The sequence below is a fragment of the Ursus americanus genome, chromosome 6, assembly GCF_024610735.1.
Source record: "Ursus americanus isolate L20-20 chromosome 6, mUrsAme1.1.p, whole genome shotgun sequence".
NCBI lineage: Eukaryota > Metazoa > Chordata > Mammalia > Carnivora > Ursidae > Ursus > Ursus americanus.
The window spans coordinates 84108436-84126606 of record NC_142132.1 but is presented as its reverse complement, the minus strand read 5'-3'; positions in this window follow the sequence as shown (position 1 = coordinate 84126606).

Below are 18171 nucleotides of genomic sequence, written 5' to 3'. Positions count from 1 at the left end.
GTACCCTCACCTTACACTAACCCTAACCCCTACACTCACCCGTACCCTAACCGTAACCCATACCATAACCCTAACCCATACCCTAATCTGTACCCTAACCCTGGGGATTGGGTACACCTGAACCCCACCACGGGACTCAGCCTGCCACCCCTCAGGAAACCATGCCCTTTGGGGCGCCGCAGATCATCCCATGCAGGAGAACTGGTAGGGCCCACCTGAGCCCCCAGCGAACCTCAGCGGTCCCCTACACCCCAACCCTGATGCCCACGCTCATTCCGCCCCACGCCTTCCCTTCAGCCTGCCACCGAGCTCATCGCAGAGCTGGCAGATCAGGCCTGCTGGGTTCCTGGGGCGTAGCCCTGACCCTAGGTCGGCTGGGAAGGGCCCTCCTCCAGGGCTTGGGGCCGCAGCCCCGGGGACTGGGGACACATGAGCCCCACTGCAGGACAAAGCCTGCCACCCCGCAGGAAACCATGCCCATTGGGGCTCTATGGAGCATACAGGGCTCCAGAACTTGGGAAGACCCCCGGAGCCTGTCCTCAGCTGTGGCAGCCCCGTGCCCCAACCCTGAGGCCCATGCTCACCCTCCCCCATGACCTCATCTCAGCCCTCCACGGAGCTCGCTTCACAGCCTGCAGATTACCGCTGCCGGGCTCCTGGACCCTAACCCTTACACTAGGTTGGCCACAGAGTGGCCCCTCCCCAGGGTCCTGACACCCCACTCGGGAGGATTGGGGACACGCAAGCCCCACCGTAGGACTCAGCCTGCAGCCCACAGGAAACTGTACCGTTTGGGGGCACAACAGAGCATTCAGGGCAAGAGAATTGGGGCACCCCCTGAGAGCGCCTGCTGGTGAACTCCGACATTTGTGGACCCTTCTGGATGAAACCCCAAGGCTCACATTCACCCACCCTTGTGCCCTCATCTCAGTCGACCTGGGAGTTCTCTGAGCAATGGGCAGTTCGGACCTGCTGTCTCTTGAGGTCTAACCTAACCCTAGGGCTTCTGCTGAGGGTCCCCTCCCCGTTTGCCTGCCTCCAAGATACCAGGCATTTGGCTCACCTCTGCACGACTAGAGGACTCAGCCTGCCCCACAGCAGGAAACTGTCCGTTGGGGCTACAGCAAGGATTCATAGCAGGAAAATCGGAGGGCCTCCCTCAGCCCATCCCAGGCAACCCCCACTTTCAGAGATCTCCCCGGATCCAATTAGTAGCTTCACACTGACCTTTAAACTTGCTCTCCACGGAGATCTTTTGAAATTCTCCACACTTCCAACCGATGGCATCATCCAGCTTCAGTGCCTTACCCAGCTTTAGGTCTTGAGATGGATTAAAATGGGAAGTCATTTCACTCATGACGACGTACTGATGACCAAAAGATACATGCATAAATGCTTCATATCACTTGGCTTTAGGGAAATTCAAATCTAAACCCCTATAGATGCCATATCACATGAGGCCGAATATCTAAAAATAAGAAGACATGAACTATACATGTTGGAGAGGATGTGGAGAAACGGGAACCCTCTTACACCCCTGTGCGAATGCAGTCCGGTACAGCCACTCTTGAAAATGGTATGGAATTTCCTCAAGAAGTTATAAATAAAGCTGCCCTATGTCCCAGCAATTGCACTACTGGGTATTTACCCCAAAGAGACAGAGAGAGTGAAGACGGGACACATGAACCCGAGTGTTCATAGCAGCAATATCCATAATAGACAAACTGTGGAAAGAGTGCAGATGACCATGGACAGATGAATGGATAAAGAAGATGTGGATCATATATATAATGGAATATTACTCAGCCATCAGAAAGGATGAGTACTTACCATCACACCGACCTGGGTGGAGCTGGAGGGTATTATGCTGAGTGGAATAAGCCAATGAAAGAAAGGCAATGATCATATGCTTTCACTCCTATGTGGAATATCAGAAACAAGGAAGAAGACCATAGGGGAAGGAAGGGAAAATAGAATGGGAAGTCATCAGAGAGGGAGAAAACCCATGATAGACTCTTAACTATCGCAACAAACTGATGATTGCTGGAGGAGAAGTGGGGGGGGGTGTAACTGGGTAAGTGGCATTAAGGAGACCACATGATACAATGAGCACTGGGTGTTACACACGACTGATAATTTATTGAAGACTACATCTGAAACTATTGATGTACTGTAAGTTGGCTAATTGAATTTAAATTAAAGAATAAAAGACCTTGAATAAACAATCCTAAACATTTGTATGGAACCACTAAAGATTCCGAACAGCCAGTGCAATGTGGAAAAGAAAAACAAAGCTGGAGGACTCACAATTTCAGACTTCAGGTTATACTACAAAGCTGCAGTCATCCTAACAAGACAGTACGGCACAAAAATAGACACAGCGACCAAAGGAACAGGATACATGTTCAGACGGAAACCCACAGTTATGTGGTCCATGAATCTTCCACAAAGCAAGCAACGATATCAAAAGGGAAAAGGTCAGTATCTACAACAAATGGTGTTGGGAAAACTAGAGAGCTACGCACAAAAGAATGAAATTAGACTGCTTTCTTACACAATACAGACAAACACAAAACAGGTTCAAGACCTCAATATGAGACCTGAATCCATAGAAATCCCTCCTGTAGGCAGGAGGGAAGACAGTAACTTCTTGACATGGACCATACCAACGTTTTTCTAGACTGTCTCCTGAGGCTAAGGAAATGAAAGCAAAAATAAACTATTTTTGGCAGAAGAACAATGAAAACGTAAAAATAATAAGACAACCTACTCAAAGGGAGAAGATATTTGCAATGATCATATGCAATAAAGGGATAGTGTCCAATACACATACAACTGATACTATCTGAGCCCCAAAAAACAAATAATGCAGTTAAAAAATAGGCAGAAGACATGGACAGACATTTCTCCAAAGAAGAAATACAAATGGCCAACAGTCCCATGAAAAGATGTTCACCATCACGCATCATCAGGAAAATGTAAATCCAAAGGACTTGAGGTATTACCTCAAACCTGTCAGAATGGCTAATATCAAAAGCACAACAAATAGCAGGTGTTGGGAGGATGTGGATAAAGGGGAATCCTCGTGAACTGTGGGTGGGAATGCACACTGTGGTGGCCACCGTGGAAAACAGTATGAAGGTTCCTCAAAAAATTAAATATAGAACTACCCTATGATCCAACAATCACTCTACTGGTATTTCCCCAAAGACTAGGAAAACAGTAACTTAAAAGGATACGTGCACCCCTATGTTTCTTGCACCATTATTTACAATATCACAATATGGAAGCAATCCAAGTGTCTGTAGAAAAATTGACAAATGAGATGATAGATGTGTGTATTCACGCACACACACGCACACACACACACACACACACACAATGGAGTATTACTCAGCTTGAAAAAGAATGAAACCTTCTCATTTGCAGCCACATGGATGGAGCTAGAGAGTAATATCCTAAATAAAATCAGTCAGTCAGAGAAAGACAAATCCCATATGATGTCACTCTAATGGGGAATTTAAAAAACAAACAAAATAAATAACTAAAAGAGAAAAAGGAGACACTCATAATACAAACTCTTAACAAGAGAGAACAAACGGATGGTTACCACAGAGGAGGTGGATAGAGGGATGAGTGAAATAGATGAAGCGGATTAAGAGGACACTTTTCTTGATGACCACTGAGTAATATATAGAATTACTGAATCACTCTATTGTACACCTGAAACGAATGTAACACTGTATCTTAGCTCTACTTGAATTAAAATAAATTTTTTAAAAAAGATTTTTCTTTCAGGAACCTCTTTGAAAATGCTTTCCTGTGCACTGTGCATAAGCCCTACTTGGGAGCATTCACTCTACAATAATTATTCACTCTATGCCTCGAATTCAGATTTCACTGAGTTCTTACCGTGGATCCCAGCCCACGGGAGCCATGGTCCTTTTCTGTCCAGGCTCAGCACCTATGTAATCAAGATTGGAAGTAGAGACACATGTCACTTCACAGCCCAGAAAGCTATTATTGTTTCTGTTTCAGTGTGAGAGAGTCACAGACTTTGGGACAGGTTTCAGAGCAGGTTTATTATGGATCCTGGATCTCTACTTCAATGTTCATTGCCTGGATCCATTTGGCTAATAGGTTCCCTGTGGATGGGCTTGCTTCCAAGCACATACATGGAAGATGCAAAGGTGGGTGGGCTTGGTGCGGGACAGGAAGAAGACCAAAAGCAGACAAGGGTCCGACCCCTCCCCTGATCCAGGAACTGTTACGGGAGAGGGTACGGGAGGAAGAATCCATGCGAAACTCCAAGGTCACCAGATGAACACAGGAGGCATAGGTCAAGGAATCTGGAGATGCAGGGGTTGAAGGCTGCTCTGAGCTACCTCTGGGAGGAAGGGAGGGAAGGAATGAGAAGGAGACACTGCCTGCCCCTGGCCCATGCCAGCTGCCCACCACTCCAACACTCATCCTTCTACACAGCTGACACAGCCTGGGCTCAGATGGGCTGGCTCAGGTCCCTCAATCCTCAGTGGGACAGCTGGACCCAGGGCTCAGAGACATGCTGAGGGAGATGAGAGGGAAAGCTGCCCCACCGAGGTCATCCCCTCCGTGAGCAGACAGCCCTTCAGAACTGCTAAAAAAAACACCACTAACAGGGTTGAAAGACATGCCATGGATGAACTAAGGCATAGAGATAGGTAAAATAACATTCATTTTTAAGTTCAGAGCTGTCATCTCAGGAAGTGGGGAGAGCTTCCCTGAAGAAGACTGAGGGGAGGGCAGGCCATGCTGAAAAGGGAGACATGGCTCTCCTGATTGGGGACCTGCAGCACCTTCCATGGCAGGGCATCATCCCCGCATAACACGAGATCCATGGAAGTGTTCCATCAGGGCCAGATGTTTGTCTCAAGAAGGCTACCCTGGCATCGGACTGCACAGGGCACCAGGGACGAGGGCCAGATGGAGTATGGACAATACCCCGGAGGCCATGGGGCAAGAGCAGAGGCACATGTCCTGGAAGATGATGATGAAAAGCAGGAGGTGGCAGCATGGAGCCGGCCCAAAAGTGCCATGGGAGCAGTGCCCACAGCAACACTCACTGGGTGCCTTCTGTGCCCGGTGTGGCTTACTTCAGTGTGCTCCAGACTAGTCCTGACCACAAGTCTAGGAAGTGTGCACCACCCCAGGCCTCCTCTCCCCTTGCAGCTGCTAGGAATCATGGTCACAGACCCTGGTCAGCTTTCGTGGAAACCAAGCAGTGGCTCCCCCGCACGCTGCAACTTTGGTGGTGGTCCAGTGCGACCCTCGTGCTTGGCCAGACACTGATGTCTACCTGTCTCCACACAAATCCACAGACAGGAGGGTGTCCCTGAATTCCACAGCACCTGATGAGACAGATCCACAGAACCCAACACCCAGTGGGTTACTCAGGACCTCACCTATGGTTATGGAGCTCACCATACCCTATTTCTGTCACTTCCCACAGAAAGCCTGGTTCTGATCCCCCACAATACCATACATGCTGGTTGCTGACCTGGGTTCATGCCAAGAACTCACTTGGCACCCTTCTTTTAGAGAAGGCTATTCCACACCTCCTAGAAAATATTTCTAATGAAGTACAAGTCCATCAGGACTACGGTGTGAATGGAAGCACACAGCCTGCATGGGAGTAGTCACTAATTCTAAAGATGGTTAACCCCACCCCCCCCCCGTCTCACAAATCCTTCCTCCGTCCCCACGGAACTCATGGTCTGCCCTCAGAAAACCCTCCAGGAAACAAACGTTTCATCTGAATGCTCTCTTCACCTTCTGCTTCAAATCTTGTCCAACCACAATGATATGAAACTAGAAATCAGTCTCAAGAAAAAAATGGGACAGTCAAAAGTAGGTGAAGATTGGGGGGCCTGGGTGGCTCAGTCTTAAGGATCTGCCATCAGCTCGGGTCGTGATCCCAGGATCCTGGGATCTAGCCCGGAATCAGGCTCCTTGCTCAGTGGGAAGCCTGCTTCTCCCTCTCGCATCCCCCTGCTTGCATTCCGTCTGTCGCGGTCTCACTCTCTGTCAGATACTAAAATAATCTTAAAAAAATATGTGGAGATTTAACAACATGCTACTGGACAACCAGCAGTCAAAGAAGAAATAAAAAAAAAATTAGGAGTACCTGGTCACTGATGAAATAGACAACCTACAAAAACTTATGGGATGCAGCAAAAGTAGCTCTACTGGGGACGTTCATAGAAATTCAAGTCTTCATCAATCCATGAGAATGCTCTCCAATAAACAACCTGATTTATGTGGTAAAGAAGTAGAAAATAATACAACAAACAAAGCCCCAAATTAGTAGAAATAAGGAAATAACAAAAAGGAATACATAAATAAATTCAACAGAGACTAAAAAGACAAAAAAAAAAAACCATGAAAATGAGAGCTGCCTTTTTTGGAAAGATAAACAAAACTGACAAACTTAGCTAGACTCACCAAGAAAGACAAAGGACTCGAATACAATCAGGAAAGAAATATAATGGATTTCTGTATCATATCAAAATCAAAAGAACTCTTCAAACTTGGACACAACAACTTCTTACAAGCCACGTCTCTAAAGGCAAAGGAAATAAAAGCAAAAAAAGAACTATTGGCAGTTCATCAAGATAAAAAGCTTCTGCATGGGAAAGCAAATGATCAACAAAACAAAAGGCAACCTATGGAATCGAAGGAGATATCTGCAAATGATATTACAGATAAAGGGCTGGTATCCAAGATCTATAAAGAACTCCTCTAACTCGACACCCAAAAAATGGGCAGAAGACACAAAGAGATACTTCTCCAGAGAAGACATACAAATGGCCAACAGACACCTGAAAAAATGCTCCACATCACTTGCCATCACGCAAATGCAAATCAAAATGACAATGAGATACCACCTTATACCAGTTAGAATGGTTAAAATTAACAAGGCAGGGGGCACCTGGGTGGCACAGCGGTTAAGCGTCTGCCTTCAGCTAAGGGCATGATCCTGGCATTATCGGATAGAGCCCCACATCAGGCTCCTCCGCTATGAGCCTGCTTCTTCCTCTCCCACTCCCCCTGCTTGTGTTCCCTCTCTCGCTGGCTATCTCTCTCTCTCTGTGGAATAAATAAATAAAATCTTGAAAAAAAATTAACAAGACAGGAAATCAAAAAAAGTCAGAGAGGATGTGGAGAAAGGGGAACCCACTCACACTACTCGTGAAAATTCAAGCTGGTACAGCCACTTTTGAAAACAATATGGAGGTTCCTCAAGACGTTAAACACAGAGCTATCCTACGACCCACCAATTGCACTACTGGGTATTTACCCCATAGACACAGAGTAATGAAAAGAAGGGGCACCTGTATCCCAATGTTCATAGCAGCAATGTCCATAATAGCCAAACTGTGGAAGGAGCCAAGATGTCCTTCAGCAGATGAATGGACAAAGAAGATGTGGTTCATCTGTACAATGCAATATTACACAGTCATCAGCAGGATGAATACCCACCATTTGCACCAAGGTGGATGGACCAGGAGGGGTTTATGCTAAGTGAAATTAAGTCAAGCAGAGAAAGACAATTATCATATGGTTTCACTCCTATGTGGAATGGAAGGAATAGCATGGAGGATATTAGGAGAAGGAAGGGAAAAGTGAAGGGGGGGAATGAGAGAGGGAGATGAACCATGAGAGACTATTGACACTGGGAAACAAACTGAAGGTTGCAGAAAGGGTGGAGTAGGGGAAGGGATTATCCTGGTGATGGGTATTAAGGAGGGCACATGTCATAATGAGCACTAGGTGTTATATGCAAACAGTGAATCATGGAACACTACATCAAAAACAAATGAAGTACTGTAGGGTGACTAACATCATTTAAAAAAAAGAGAAAGATATAAAATCCATACAGGAAAACTGTCACTATTTGCAAATGACATGAAATGCCGAAAGATTCCAGAAAAAACAAAAACTGTTAGAATAAACAAATTCTAGAAAGCTGCAGGATATAAAGTCAATATAGAGACCTGTTGTCTTTATTTTTTTCAGAACTTATTTATTTATTTGACAGGAAGAGAAAAAGCAGGAGCAGGGGGAGTGTCAGAAAGAGGGAGAAGCAGACCCAGCTAAGCGGGGAGCCCAACACGGGGCTCGATCCCAGAACTCTGGGTTCATGGCCTGAGCTGAAGGCAGACGCTTCACCTATGGGGCCACCCAGATGACCCAACTTCTTGCATTTCTGTGTACTGATGACACACTTTCGCAAAGAGAAATTAAAAAAGCAATGCCATTTACAATTGCATCAAAAAAAATTGGGAATAAAAGTAACCAAAAATGAGAAAGACATAGTACACTCAACACATGGCAGAAAAGAAATGAAAAACCTGAGTGTCGAGGGGGGCAGAATGTATGGGTCAAAGATTTGGAAGGCAACACAAACAAATGGAAGCATACACCATGCTCCTTAACTGGAAGAGTTAATGATGTGACCATGTCCATCGGACCCAAAGTAATCAACAGATGTGATGAAATCCCTATCTGAATTCCAGTGGCATTATTCGAGCAAATAGAAAACAGTCCTCAAACTTGTATGGAATCACAAAAGACCCCAATTACCCAAAGGAACCTGGAGAAAGAAAGGTGTAGTCAACACACTCGTGGATTTCAAGCTAGAGTACAAAGCTGTTGTCATCAAAACAGGATGGTACTGGCATAAACACAGACACCAGGTCAGTGGAACAGAACAGAAAGCTCAGAAACTTACCCACTCATAGATGATCCTAACTTACGACAAAGCAGCAGAAGATATGCCATGAGGGAAGAACTGTCTCTTCAGTGAGCGGTAACAGTCAAACTGGACACTAAATGCAGAAGAATATAACTGGGCCACTTTCTTACACCACACACAAAATTTTTAATGGATGAATGAATTGAACATAAGACCTGAATCCATAAACCTCCAAGAAGATACAGGTACTAAGTCTCTCGACATTAGTTTTGGCAAAGAGTCTTCAGATCGGACACCAAATGCAAAGCAACAAAAGCAAAAATAAACAAGTGGAACAACATCAAACTGAAATCTTCCACATGGCAAAAGAAACCATCAAAAACTTAAAAGGCCACAGACCCAATAAGAAAAAAATATCTGCGAATCATATGTGTGAGGAGAGGCTAATATCCAAAATACACACAACACTCATACAAATCAAAACAAACAAAACTGTATAAAAAATGAGGGACATATGTTAATAGATACTTTCCAAAGATGGCACACAGGTGCCAACAGACAGAAAAAGTTGTTCGACATCACTCATCATCGTCAGGGAAACATCAGTCAAACCCGCAATTGGCGATCCCCTCACAACTGTTGGAACAGCAATTGTCCCAGAGACAGACACCAGGTGGGGTCAAGGGTGTGCAGACAAGGAGACACTGTGCACTGTTGGTAGGAATGGAAATTGGTGCAGCCACTGTGACAAACGGTATGGAGGTTCCTGAAAAAATAAATGCAACTACCACATGACACAGTATTGGCTCTACTGAGTATTGATTCAGAGAACAGAAAAATACTGCCTCAAAAAGACAGATGCACTCCCACGTTCACTGCAGCATTATTCACAAGAACCAGACTTGAAAACACAAACCTTGGGGGCCTTATGCCAAGTAACTCAGACACAGAAAGACAAATACCAGATGCTCTCATGTATATTCAACGAGGAATAAACAAATACTGAACGCATAGATACTGAGAGCAGATTGGTAGGTCCAGATTTGGGGATGGGGTGGTAGAAACGGGTGAAGGTGGTCAAAGTCTCAATATTTGAGTAAGAAAATCCAACAGTCATGAAATGTTCTGCCCAGCATGGAGACTAAAACTAACCCCGCAGCATGGGGTATAGGTTTCCCTGCTCTTTGAAAGTACAGGGCTTCTTGAGAAACCTTGCACAGCAGAAATGGTGTCAAGAAGGAATGGCCATTAATTTACACTGAACAATTAGACAGTGTGCTCAGACTCCAAAATTCCTTCTCTTTGGCTTTTCGTAGGCTCAAGACACAAGTTTCTAACGGAGGCCCAGCATAAAAGAAGATAAGGCACAGCAGAGGCTCACAGACACAATTCAAAGTGCTGGTGGCTGGATGTGTAGAGCGGTTCCCAGCGGAAGGAGCTGGTTGGGGTGCACGCCACCTCTGTCGTGCTTCTCCCCAAAACAGATGCTGAACGCCATTCTCACTGTTCACCTTTTTTCATAAGAGGGAAATCCTCTTCAGGTCTCTTCCTCTTACTGAAACTGGGTAATAACGTAGTTCTATCAAGAAAGCCCAGTGTCTTACTGTGAACGTTTAAAAAGTGGGGGATACTTGTACTTGAGCATTGCTGAGGGAGGAGATGTGAAAGGTTCTCCCAGACACAAACCTCAGCAGATCCACCAGGAAAGGCACCTTCCTCAGCATGTGGAACACGGACTACCTCCTACCCCCAGAAACATTCTCCTTCCCCTCGATCAGGTCAACCCACAACAGCTGGGAATTACCCAATTCCTCCGTTCTCCTGCTCCTAATACCTAACCCATCAGCAAATCCTGTGAGCTCCATCTTCAAAATGGACCCAGAATACGTCTAACCACTCCATCCAAGGCCACCTGTCTGGTCCACAGTGCCTGAGTTCCTGGAAAAGCTTCGTCATTGACCTGCCTTGCCATCTTCAACCCTCTGTCATCTGTTCTCAACACTGTAGCCAGGATGGCCCAGTGAAACAGGGTCTCATGGGGTTATAGCCCTGGAATGGCTTTCTGTCACCCTCTGTCACCTCTCCGAGCTCATGTCCTAAGCTGTCTCCTGTGGCCACTGGGCCTTCTTGCTGCACCTGGACATAGCTGGAATTCTCCTGCCCCAGAGCCTTTGCACATGCTTTCCCTACTGTTCAGAATGCTCTTGATATGTTCTCACTCACCTTTGGAGAAGTCTGAATTGGAGTGACAGGGACAGAAGATGAGGCTTTGTGTCTTGGGTGAGGCTAGTGGCCAAGGAGAAGGTTCTCTGCCAGCTCTCTGCCTGTGCCTCACTTGTCCTCAGCCAGGAACTTGCACACAGCCCTCACCTGACACAACTCTCACCCACGAGACCCACAGCCACCCCTGGAGCCCACCCTGCCCACACCCTGCTGCAGAATGCATTCAGCTCTCCTCTGGGACCCCTGTCAGCTTTACCCAGACCTGGAACTCCCCCGTCTCCTGAAAAGCTCCCGGATTCCCCCTCTTCTTCCAAAATCACACTGGCTCAAGGCTTTCATGAGAAAACTATAACGCTAACTAATGGAAGGTTCACACCTACTTTCCCCTTCTGTTGCCTTTCTCTCCACCTTCTTTCCTACCTGTGCAAACTGTAACATATCAGCGGAACATGAACATGCTCTGATACCTGAATCTTTCTTTGCAGAGTTCTGAGGACTCTTTATGTGATAAGCAACTAGTGCATCCTACAACAGGGTGTTTTACAACTCTCATTTATAGAATAGTACAGTCCAATTCACTACAATTTTACCTCACTCTTCATGAAGCAGAACACTTTTTCTTTTTTTCTTTTACTTAAATTCCAGTTAGTTCACATGCCATGGAATATACACCTCAGGGGTAAGATTTAGTGATTCCTCACCTGCATACAGAACCCGGTGCTCATCACAAGTGCCCTCCTTAATACCCCTCACCCATTTAACTCTTCCCCCCACGCCCCTGTCCTGCAGCAACACTCAGTTTGTTCTCCAAGGTTGAGTCTATTTCCTTGTTTGCCTCTCTCATCACCCCTCCACTCTGTTCATCTGTTTTCTTTCTGAAATTCCACAAGCGTGAGAGCATAGGATATTTGTCTTTCCTCACTGAGTTTCCTTACCTTAATACACTCTAGGTCCATCCACATCCTTGCAAATGGTAAGATTTCATTCTTTTTGAAGCTGGGTCATATTCCATTATATATATATGTATCCCACATCTGCTTTATCCATTCATCAGTGCATGGACTTTGGGATTCTCTCCATAGTTTGGCTACTGTGGACATTGCTGCTATAAGCATCATGGTGCATGTTCCCCCTTCGAATCTGCATTTTTGTATCCTTTGGGTAAATACCTAGGAGAGCAATTGCTGGATCATGGGGTTGTTCAATGTTTAACTTTTTGAGGAACCCCCACACTGTTTCCCAGACTGGCTGCACCACTTTGCATTGCCACCAACAGGATGGGAGGGTTCCCCTTTAATCAGAACATTATCTGCCGGCAATTTCATAAGAGGAAACAAAACCTCTGGGAGATGCACCCAGGGTCAGGCAAGCAGTTGCAGACTTCACCCCAAGGCTCCTGACGCCAAGCCCCTTGAAGCCACCAGCATGCCACTATCCAAAAGAATTCCCAGACTCTCCTTCTGACTCCACCACCAAAGAAACTACAGAGAGAATATGGCACTTCAAAATATTGAGATAATACATTTAGTAAAACTAGAAATTCAAGCTCAACTTTTAAACAGGAAGAGGCCGCTTTGGATAATTTTGAATTTTCCCTCCACCCTAATTTTAACTCTTCTGATGAATAATCTCATCAATGATGAAACATCACCTTTGTCAAATGACATCATCCAAGTCTGTATCTGATGAAAAAAGCCACCTAACTCTAGATGCTGTCCACTCAACCATATCTTAGGCCCAATTGAATAAACACTGTTAGATGAAGGAACAAATTAGATGTTACAAACAGGCACAGAGTGAATCTCACCTTCCCTTTCTAATAAAAGAGGGTTCCTAGGAAACAGATGGTCAAAATACATTTATAAGCAATAAACGGACAGAGAAATTGTGATACCCTGCAAAGTTCTACCTGTAGGGAAACTAAGTAATTCTTGTACCAAACTCAGAATGCTGACAGCTACTTCAATTTTACTTTTTGGCTCAACTAGAGAAAAGAGAAAAGCCCAGGAGGTTTTGGGATAATGAGAGGTTTTACCTCCAGCCCTGATATAGATAGGACATTTTGCCAAACATACCTGTGCTATCTTTGAACACTGGCATCCTGTGACAAGCTGCCTCGCTGACTCCAATGCTGACGTTCAAAACCTCGGGTGTCTTGGAGTCAGAGCAGAGAAGTGCTGTCAGCCGGGAAAAGAAGAAGGCACCTCTGACGTAAAGCCTGCACACCTGCTTCAGTTTCTGGGCGAAGGGGCAACACATACTTGTTGTTTAGCAGTAATTATCTTCATTCTCAATAGACCAATGACCTTGCCTTTTCTGGAAAGCAGACTTACTCTTCTAAGGAAACCCTCAATTCGTCTATTCCCAATGCAACTAGAGTGGGATCTACTTTACGCCCGCCTCCAGGCCCCCACCTGGAGGATTTTCCTGCGTGATTCTAACAGCCAGTTACCACTAACCCGGGGGCACACGGGACATAATGCTGAAGTTGGGGGATGGCTCTGGGGCTTGCTAGTGCCACACCTGTGCCTGGGGGACCAGGGCACACCCTGCTGAACTCGGGGTACTGCTCAAGATGCATCACCTGCACTGTGTCAGAGATCTGGGGGACACCCAACTGAAGTTGGGGACTGTGTGAGGTCCTTACCCGCACTCTTCCAGGGTAACAGGCGAAACCCTGAAATTCTGCAACCCATCCCACAAAAGCTCAGGTGAGTGGGCGCCCTGGAGTTCACGGGTATGGGGAATAAGGCCAGTTGAGGACATGGGGCAGAAAAGACTTTAAAGGGAAAAAGAAAACTCACATGAGTCTCCACAATGAACCCTCTCCACGTGCCCTTCCAGAACCCTGCCTCCCACCTGGGGCGCACCCTACCCCCGGACCCCCACCCCAGTGCACGCTGCTCACTCACCAGCCGGGACCTCCGCAGGGCAACGCTCTCTCTCCCAGTGCCCCTTCTTCTGCCCCAGGACTGCACCCCACTGCAACTCTGGAACAGCCGACAGAGACGTAGCTCCACCCCAAGTGGTGATTGGTCAGGGAGGGTGGTTCCCCAGCCCTGGGATGCCAGGCAACCCGCCCTCAAGCCCCTGGAACCCTGAAAGTACAGGGGGTCCAAGAGGTGCCTCCTCTACCCAACACCCAGCACATGCATGGGTGGGATCCTGGGCCGGTCTCCCCCCACACACCTGGCCCCTTCCAGGGACCCCTCTAGCTGAAGACCACCGTCAGAGTCCTGACCCTTCCCTTTCTGCACCAGCCCTCCCTGCTGGGGTGTGACTGGTTCTGGGCAAGGTCAGTGGCTCTCAGACCCTCCAAGGCTTGGGCTTTAGAAAATGCAATGATTTCATGCATTTTCAGTATGTACATGTCAGTATGACTCTAATCTTATGGGAGCCAAAGAGGTTCTTTATTTTTTCTTATCTTCATGTTGGCATTTTTGGTTATTGTTTTCTTCTCGAAGCAGATGTACAACATGTGCTTGGGGCAGAAATAGGGCCCATGCTTTGAGTTTTTGCCCAATCATTTTGAGCCGAGTAAATGTTAAAGGATAGCTTCCCTGGGATCCCAGGATCAGGGCCCACAGATGATATAAGATAAAAATTACTTTCATCATTATAATTACTACTAAATGGATGAATTTGAGACAAAAGCACCTTTCACAAGAGTACCAAGAAATCAAAATGATGCCCACAGAAGGCTACCTGCTCCATGGTCAGCACAGGTAACAGAAGTGTTCACAGTCTCTGGACTCCTGCCCTTCTCCTGCCTAAATCTCTGAAGCACACAGAACAGTTAAAATCAGAATTGTAGAACTGCTAGACACCTTAGAGATGCCTGGCACCATTCCCTTGGACTGCAGAATAAAACACAGTAGCTCATTGTCAGAAACTAATTTCAACATGAAGTGCCCCCTGGATGCACTAAGTTCTTTCTCTGCAAATGTTGACTAATGTAAGTCACAGTCATACCATATAACACTACGATGGCTGGGAAGTCATCGTAGGTAAGGCAATATTTTAGCCATGTTTATAAGCATTGGCTCACGTTGTAGAAGAGGCTGAGCTGAGTGTTTTTATATACTATTTCAGACCTGTTTTACAGCACCCTCTGAACATACCAGAGCCTGAATGGACTAAAAAAGATAGTTGGTTTCAGTAACTTTAATACCAGAAAAATATTATACTGTCTCTATTCCTAAGGATCTTTGAGTATCTTACCCAGAGGTCCTCCACTGAGCTAATGATCTTAATGATCACGATGGGCAGAGGTGAAAAGGCCCACTGAATTCGTTCCAGTTGTCCACATGACAAGAAAATCCTGATACTTGATAGGTTTACAGATCGAGAAGACCAGAGATAAGAGGGAAATAGTACCCTGTATGGAACAACAAGGGATTTGGAGTCAATTTGGGGATCCTACTTAGGTTTCTGTCACTAAAATCCTCTGTGACTCATATCATCTGAGTCCCTGCCTAACACCTGAATATGTGCCTAAAAATATCTATACCCTAGTTGAGAAGTTTAAGAGGCAGAATGCTACAAAGAGCCAGTATGATGTCTCTCAGGAACAGGTGCTCAGGAAGCCATAATTGCTATTGGGTCTATTCTTTTCCAGAAGAAAGAACACATGCTGAATCCATATTTCTAATAGATGACTCACCAGATGATTTTCAAACCTGAAGGAAGGCAAAGAAGTCACTCTTGTGTCATATTTCACTCAGAAATCATGTTGTTGGACTGGTGACGACGATACGATAGCAATGTCATCACTAAGAGTGGGGAGCTTCTAATTTCCATATGGCCATGTTGACCCCCTTAGCTCAAAGCTACCAAAAAGGGCAGCAAGGGAGGGGGCACCATCATCACAATGAGTGGGGAGCTTCCCATTTCCATATGGCCATGTTGACCCCCTTAGCTCAGGGCCACCAGAAAGGACAGCTGAGGGGGACCACAGGCCAAGGCTGCCAGGTGTGGCTGGGGCAGGCAGAACTCTGACTTAAGGCTCAACTCCTGTCTAGGTTATTATAATGCTCTTCACAAAGAAAGTGCCATTGTGTGTGAGCCCTCATGTAGAAAAGGTTCAGAATTTCCATGGAGATTCCCTCTCTGACCTTTAGGATATGTAGCAAAGTTCCATTTAATTTTTAAACATTGAAGGACTTCCTGGTTTTCTTTTCGCTATGACTGTGGCTCAATTCCCCTGTGGTCTAAGAATAGAATCTAGTTAATTTCAGGGTTTAACATTTGTAGACTTGATTCGTGGCCCCACCTATCATCTATTTGGGTAAAGAGTCTATGACCACTTGAAAATAATGTATTCTGCACTTATTATGGAACGTTCCCTATATGTCAATTAGGTCATATTTTTTACCAATATTTTGTCTGCTTGAGAAAGGTATATTAAAATCTTCAAACAATGCTGCTCTATTCAATGTGGCATCGGAGAATTTACCAGTGTTTTAAGGCAAGAGAAACAAAAAGTATAAGAATTGAGGGGATAATTGTGACTATTCACAGATAATACGATTGTGTACATAGAAAATGCAAAACAGTCTATAAATACCCTATTAGAATTAAAAATGCAATTTATAAATTTGAGATGGATTGTAGCTTCCCATTGGACAGTTTCTGAAAGAAAACGTAGAACCCGTCAATCTTGGGGTAGGACATAGGGTGCACTAACCATTTAAAAGAATTCAGTGGGACTTCATAAAATGTGACATTTCTCCATATCTTATGACCATAAGAAAATGAAAAAGTGAACCGCAGGCTGCGAAGTAAAGATTTGCAATACCCACACTGACAAACACTTGTCCATAAAGAATTCCTGCTCATCAACCATAAAAAGAGTATTTATAAACGAATACTTCACAAAAGATTGACTGATGGCCAATAAGAACAGGAAAGGGTGCTCTACAGTATTATTTTCAGGAAGAGAAAGGCCTTTCCTAAAATGAAAACATACACACAAACCAGTATTCCCTAGATGGATGACGTCCTTATTTCTGAGGACAGCTTGAAGAACAGACTAGCATCAAAGTAAAGTGATGGAATTCCTGACACTCAGAGGATGGACTATTGACCTCAAACTACAGTACAATTTCAAGACATCATTCGGTCCTCTGAAGGCAGACAACTACCACACCCCTTCCTACACCACACAGGTTGCTTCCCAACCCCTACCAAAAAAGAAGAAGATGAGAAACAGAAAGGACTAGTAGGAAATAGCAAATCACATGTGGCGATTATCCAGAAACACACTGATCACATAAGTAGTGTAAGGAAGTGTAGGGAACTGACAAGGACAGAGAATCAAGAGGTACTTCTTTGGGAAATGCTGTCTGAAATCGTCACACGTTGGTACCAGCTAATGAGGGCTCTGAGCATACCCTAGGGTTTGCTTACAAGGGTCTGCAACACCATCGCTGAGGACTGAAACTCTTCAAGACCTCAAAGCTTGACTGATTGACTATTGGACTAAGAGATTCCCATGTTCTGAAAACAGATACCAACTCATTGAAAGGTTCACCTGGGCTCTCTCGGAGGCAGTACAAGTAGCTGAACCATTCACTGAAAATCAATTACACACACACACACACACACACACACACACACACACACAGACACACACACACCTGTCGTTTCACCAATTACTTAAACATCCAAGGTTCTTCCTACATTTTCTTTTTCACATTGATATTTATACTCACATGAAATGTCATCATTTCTAATGAACACTGATGTCAAAATAGAGATCCATTGACACAATATTCACAAAATGGAACTTCCCTACTGTAATTTTCAATATAGTGTTTTTTAAAGTTCATACATATTTTAGGTTTTTGGTAACTTATACAGGAGAAGATCAGCATTGAAAAACTCTAAATACTGACAATGAGGTTTAAGCCTAGAGGACAAAAATTGTCCAATTTCATAGATAATAAGGAACCAAAGGGAAAGCATGGAAGCTGTATTCGAATAATTTTACACATATGCATCCTCTATTATTCTACTACTGAGGGGCGTGTTTTATTACCACTATGCATGCATCAATTGTCTTTCACGTGCACCTGCACAGGTATAATGAATTACTACAGTAGAATGAAATGTCTGGGAACTACTTGGCGGCATCTATAATGAACAATGAAATTTTTATCTTATATTTGGTGAACTTCCACTGTCTGTCCCTTTAGACAATGGACCCTAAACAG